Here is a 7,189-nt window from a genome sequence, read left to right as displayed (position 1 = left end):
ATATAAGGGGGATTATTTATATAACTAGACACATAAATTTATCTATATTAATTTAATTAATATAATAATAATAAAAATATAATTATGTTTATGAATTTTTAATATTTGATGTAAAAGTATAAAATAATACATAATATAATCATTTTATAAAAAATTTGTGAATGTTATAATTCGTCTATATATATTTTGATGAGTTTGAATATATTAAGTAAGTCAAAATTGAAAAATAATATTTAAAAATATTTCACTAAATTAAATAATGTTTTTAAAAATAAAAATTCGTTATTAAATATAGGCTCAATTATATCTTTTAACCAAACTATTGTATTTTATATAATTTTAAAATAACTTTATTTTTTTTTAAAAACTAGATATAATATTTATTAATGTATTATACTTAATTTAAAAATAAAATTAGATTTTTTTAATTCATTAAATAAAAATGATAATAATTTTTAATATGATTAATTCTTTATCAAATCAAAATGCATATACAAAATGAAATTATAATTCATTATTTAATTATTGCATTGTTTTGAAATACTTAAAGGAGAATATTCCATCATAATTAATTAAGAATAAAAAATATTAATATTAGTTATTATATAATATTATTCATATTTAAATAAATCTAAAAATACTTGAAATATGCAATCAATTTTATTCCATTATAAATACCATTAGTTAAATCCACCGCGGGAGCAATTTACCGCTTGAACCGACATCATTCAACCATTAGAAAAAGTTTTTCCAGTGATCGGCTGTAAAGTCGCGAACCACAAGAAGGATTTATAAGGTGTTTGCACTGCAGGAATGTTCTGGAGCGCCACGTCAGTAAAAATATGGGTGTTTGCTGTTGTGACGACAGGCATTGGGATTCAGGGCCGGCCGCTGTTGTATTGGTGGCTCGGTGCCCTAATGGCGGGTCTGAAAACCTATCGCTCTATTAAACTAAGAAATGACATTCGTAGAACAGTTAAGTTCTTTAATTACGAAATTATCCACTTAAGTGGCCAGATTGGCAGGTGAAGTAGATTTCCTCGAATGCTGGTGGTGACAACGCGGTCGGTGCTTACTATCGAAATGGACGCGAAGATTGGGCTGAGGGTTTGAAACGTGGCCGCGTGCAGTGGATTTTATGATAATGATAGCAAGGTTTGTGAAATTATAAGAGGTTGAATGTTTCACTTATTAAATCTAAATTTAATAGAGTTGATTAATTCTGTAATAATATTTAAGTTCTTAACTAAATCTAAATGATATCTAATTTGTATATACTTTATACATCATATAATTTTATATTAAAAAAATAAGGATTATTTATGCAAAATATTTTTAAATAATTTTAAATTTAAATATCTTCAACTTTTTCAATTTGAATTTTTAAATCTATATTTAATTTACATTAAGCAAAATTACTATAAATTATACTAAATTTATGTTATATATTTTTATGTAGATTATAATTATAATATATAAATTGTATACAATTCCCACTCACACACCACACACACTATATATTATATATATATATATATTTATAATAATATATATATTATATATATATATATATTATATATATATATATATATATATCATTTTATTTGAATAACTAATATATAAAAAGTAAATAGATAAATATTAAATATTATAACTAAAAAATAAGTATTATTCATTTTATAAAAATTGAAATCATTTATTTTGCTTTTGTACGGTTTAGTCCACATCATTGTATGTTGCTTGTTAATTTTATACATTTTTTTTTTAACTCGTGATATACTTCATATGGTAGTAGGGAGTCATGTAAAGGTTGCAAGTAATATTTAATCATAGCTTAAATTATTTTTTAAGAGTTTTTATATTAATTTTATATTAATTAATTAAGTTCAACATTATTTAATAAATAATTTGTTTAATTTTAATAAAAAATTTTGACCAACTGATTTTAAAATTATCCAAATCTATTCTTTGTTCCTGGTTGAACCGACGGTTATGTCGGTTCTAGCAGGTTTGGTGCACATCATTTTTAAGGCTGAACTGGACTGGCTTAACAGACCGGTTCATGGCCGGTCCAATCAATTTTAAAAACCCTGGTTTTTATACCTTTTTTACTTTGGCACATGATAGGACTTACATGGATGGTGGGGTCATGTAAAATATTTGAATGATATCTTTAGTAAGCCCTTAAATTAATATGTAATTTAATACTCATTTAAAAGTTTTCATACAATATATTTTATATTAATTTATTAAGTTTAAATAATTTAATATTAAATTAATCAATTAATTATATTAAATAACAACATTTGAAAACATCTAGTTTAAAAAATTGGGAATTGTTCAACATTTACTGGTTGAACGGTGGTATTCTTGCTAGTTCCAGATCGTTTAATAATTATAATACCCAAATAATAAAAGTATTTCTAAGGAGATTCTTATTTCTATTTGAATGGAGCATTTCGGTGGCTATGCTTGGTGGATTAGGCTTTGAGAAGTATAACGAACGCTTGAAATCGCAATCATAACTCAGAGTTTTTGTTCAATATATTATGAATTCAACATGCAATAAAGGACACTGGGTCAAAGCACTGCACGCAGACCACTAACATATTTTTTATAAATATTAAAATCCTAAATTTAACGTTCATGAATGTTGTTAATCTATAGAACAATCCTGACACTAGAGAGGGAAAGGGGGTTTTAATTTGTTTATTTTAAAACTTCTTTAAACATAAAGAAAAATCCCCTTTTCAAAGTTTTTTTTTAACATCTAAAAACATATAATTTTATCTATTAACACGGAAGCAAAGTAATTTCACAAGAGCAGAAAATCAGAGATTTTCAATCATGCAGTTATCACAAAAATAAATGCAAAAAAATAAAACCAAGAACAAGAACACCAAAGATTTATAGTGGTTCGATCAACCTGACCTACATCCACTCTAGGTATTGCATCAAACCTTTAGTGACTCTCTTTTAGCCCAACATATAGGTGAAGAAGCCCTTACAAAATCTCTTACACCAACTTGGTGCGGTAGAATACATAATCCTTTTTTCTCCCTCTAAGAGATGGTAGAGGACCACAAATCCACATGTAGAGATCCTTGAATCGCTTTCATCTTTCCCAATACGGCAAAGTAAAAGGGTCCTTTGACGCCAAAGATATCTTCTTCTTCCTAAAAGTTTCCTCAAGATAAACCTTGAATATGATGGTACTAAGATGCAAGCTTGTCGGAGCAACCATGTGAATTCCCTTCCACACTCCCTTAAAACCCACGAGGATCTTCTCCCTCTCAAACTTCACCCTTTCCTCTCTCCCTTTCAAGGCTCTATCTTCAAGCATTCTCTAGAAGAATGGAGACTCAATGCATGCCAAAGACATTTACAAAGTCTTATGAGAAAGCTTAAATAGAGGGCTTTGAAAAACCCTAGAAACTCAATTCTACTATAAAAAAACCATACAATTCAATCACAGGATCGTCTAGTATGATGTGTAGAATTTGGCTTGATAGTATTGTATGATCATCAGATAGTGCAATACGCATCTCAAATTTGTATTGAGCATTTCGTACGATATTGGGGATTATTCTGGATAATTAGATGATTAATTATGGTATTTCATCTTATATGATAGTCGATGATTAATTATCATCCCACATAATGATCGGGTCATACAGTACGATCAATACTGATAATCTTGTATGATCTGAATGGACAAATTGACCATAAGTACTCCCATAATCACATGATTAATTTAGGCATGATTGTCATAGATTGTACATTACGATGCACATCATACGATACAATTAGAATAAAAAAATAAATTCAAAATATTACCTAAATTGTGAGTGGTAGTTGAGTTTCTTAATTTCTATAGATTATCTTATACGGTGTTTATGATATAGTATGATTTTTTCAAATTGCATTAATATCAAAATTAGATATTTTGATGAGCTGATCATGCAATACGATAGAAATCATATAGTACAATTGATTCAAAAAATTAAACTTCTAATTTTTATCCAATCTTACTTCCTTGAGTGTGTGTGTGCATAGTTACCAAGCAAGAAACATCCTTATAGGACTTGACTCAAGAAATCAAAAATATATTGTTGGATGGTGCATGGTGTTCCTAAAATGTTAGTACATACATAAATAAATATAGAATACAAATACTAGGAGATATAAAGATGCGAGCAATAATATTTGTTATCATAAAAAATATAAAAACGTAAGCTTGAGTTGCAACATAAATCCTAAGCCATCTTCTCTCAGCTATCATTGCTTGTTGAGGAAGAAAAAGGAGAGAAAGAGAATAGAGAAAGCTAATTTTTGGTCATTTTCATCCTTTGCTTCAGTTAAGAAAAGTTATATGATCATTGTAATTGACTCGAACCTCACTTTAATTTTTAATAATTTTGAGTTTGATGAATTTAACATCTCTTAAATCGATAAAAATATATTTTCTCTTGATTTATCACATTTTTATAGTGTAACTTTTGTATATAATAGATATAAATTTTATAGACATTTTAACTATAATATTATTAAATTTCATCAGGTAAAATTAAATTTATATTTTTTAAAAGTTTAGAATAATATATAATTTTTTTTAATTTATAAATTTCAATATTTCATATTATATTTCATGCATGAAATGGAGATTGATATATTTGATATGAAATAAATATAGTACGTGCATGTAAGCAAGGAATGCTAGCTATTAACGTTATAACTAATTCAGGTTGACTGTTAAAATATAAAACCCCACACATGTGGGTGACCCAAATGGCTTTCCTTTAAAGGTAATTTATAGTGTTATCCCAATTATATCATGCATTTGATGATTGGTTACACCGACGGATAAAGGGTGATGACTCTTAATAATTTATTTAAAAACACATATAATGATAAAATGATAAAGATACAATAATGATAATGATAATAATGAATATAGATGAAAAAGATAAAAATGCCACATTAAAGCTAGATGTTATACCTTATTAAATCATATACTGATGCATTATGTATATTGATAGCACTGATATATAGATAGAGAAATGTGTGTGCATTATATGTACTAATTTTATTATAATTGATATGATATATAAGACTGATCACATTGAGACATGCATATTCATACTACAGTATTGATTTATTGATTTCTTATGTATTTATATTTTCACACTTGTCATTGATTTATAAATTTTAGAATAATGTTTCTCATATTTTGTTCATATTGAATCATATTAGTGATACATATTGAATTGCACTTGTGATGACTGAGCATTAATTATATTGAATGTTATTGATTATATTGATAGAGGTTAGTATGCATATTGATACATTAATTATAGCATTGAAGGCTATAATGAGTTTTGAGTTTTTATTGAGATTTATAAGTTTATGGTGTAATTTTATTGATTTCATGTCAGGGAAGGGTCAATATCATGTGGAGTGAGATTGATTGAGATCCTCAGGTTCTTCCTTTACTTTTATTTTATAAATTTTTTACTCTTTTGTAGTCAAGAGTTATTGATAGATTAGTGATTGTTAGTGTTCTTTGGCTATTCTAAATGTGATTTTGATGAATAAATATAGTGAAATGTTTCCTTGTATATGATATTGAATGGCTTTTACAAGATATATTAATTTATGTTATTGATTTATAAAAGTTCTCGTAAATAATTAATGAGATAAAATAGATAATTCTTCCAATTTAGATCTTAGGACATGACAAATATAAAATTGATTCTTAAGTTGGATTGGACCAGACATCTTTCTAGTTCACGATTGAACCGATAGAATGGGTCAATGAGGTTTGATTTTTAAAAATATAAATCATAGTGTAATTTTGTATTATTTTGAAGTTACATTATCTTCATTATCATATTTAGATGCCTTTTTTAACACTAACATTGTTAGATCCCAAGTCCTAGATGAAAAAAGTGGAGGATTATATTAGGTAATCAACAATCAGTGTAAACCTTATCAAATAATGATAATATGAATCCTTTAATACATTATATTAATGACTAGGGCATTCCTTGGTAGCGACATATTGTATGGGTTGAAAATATTGAGAAGTATGCAAGGGCCGTTGCATTGATACCTATATACAATGTTAAGTAGGCAAGTGTTCCCACATTATAGACATATGTGGGAAAAAAAAGCTAGTCAATAAATCTAAAATTAAGATTGGAACTTAGAATATATATTCCCTTACAAGCAAACTAATTGAATTTATAGATATTATGATTCATAGGAAGATAAATACTATATGTATTCAAAAAACTAAATGGTTTGGAGAGAATGCTAAGGAGATTGATAGTTTAGGAATTAAACTATAATATTTTGGAAGGAGATGCACTAGAAATAGTGTATGTGTGATTATAGATAAGAGTGAAGGATAATATTATAAAAAATAAAAGAATTGGATACATAATTATAGATTTAAATATTATTATTGAAGCTAAGATTATTAATATTATAAGTGCTTATGCTCCTCAAGTAAGTTTAGATATGTGTTTAAAATTAAAAGTTTTAAATGGCTTAAAAAATTAATACGAAAGATATATCTTGAAAAAAGAGTTTTTATTAAAGGAGATTTAAATGGATATGTAGGTAGAGAGATAGTGATTTTAAATATTCATGGTGGTAATGAGTTTGGAGTGATTAATGAAGGTGATAAGACTATATTAGATTTTTTTTATATAGCTTATGATTTTGTAATTGTTAATACTTTATTTAAGAAAAAAGGTAAGTATCTCATCTCTTATAAAATGGATTAAAAAAACTTAGATTGATTATTTTTTATAAGAAAAATAGATCGTTTAGATTGTAAAAATTATAAAGTAATTCAAAGTAAAAGTTTGTATACCTAACATTACTTATTAGTTTTAGACTTTAAGATCCAAGGGAGGAATATAAAAAATAAATTAAAATATTATTTTAGAATTAGATGGAGACATTTAAAGAACACTAAAAAAATATTTTTAAGAGTAAGATTCTAGATCTTAAGATTTTGTTTGTGCATAAGGAAGCTAATATTATGTGAGAAAAAGTAGCTAGTGATAATAAGAATATTGCAAAGGATGTGCTTGGACTATCAAAGAGAAAAGCTCTTAATAGTACAAATATTTGATTGTGGAATTAAAATGTACAAGAAAAGATAAAAAAATAAGAAGGT

Source organism: Dendrobium catenatum, unplaced genomic scaffold (assembly GCF_001605985.2).
Source record: "Dendrobium catenatum unplaced genomic scaffold, ASM160598v2 fragScaff_scaffold_38, whole genome shotgun sequence".
Lineage (NCBI taxonomy): Eukaryota > Viridiplantae > Streptophyta > Magnoliopsida > Asparagales > Orchidaceae > Dendrobium > Dendrobium catenatum.
Note: the sequence above shows the minus strand (reverse complement) of the source record.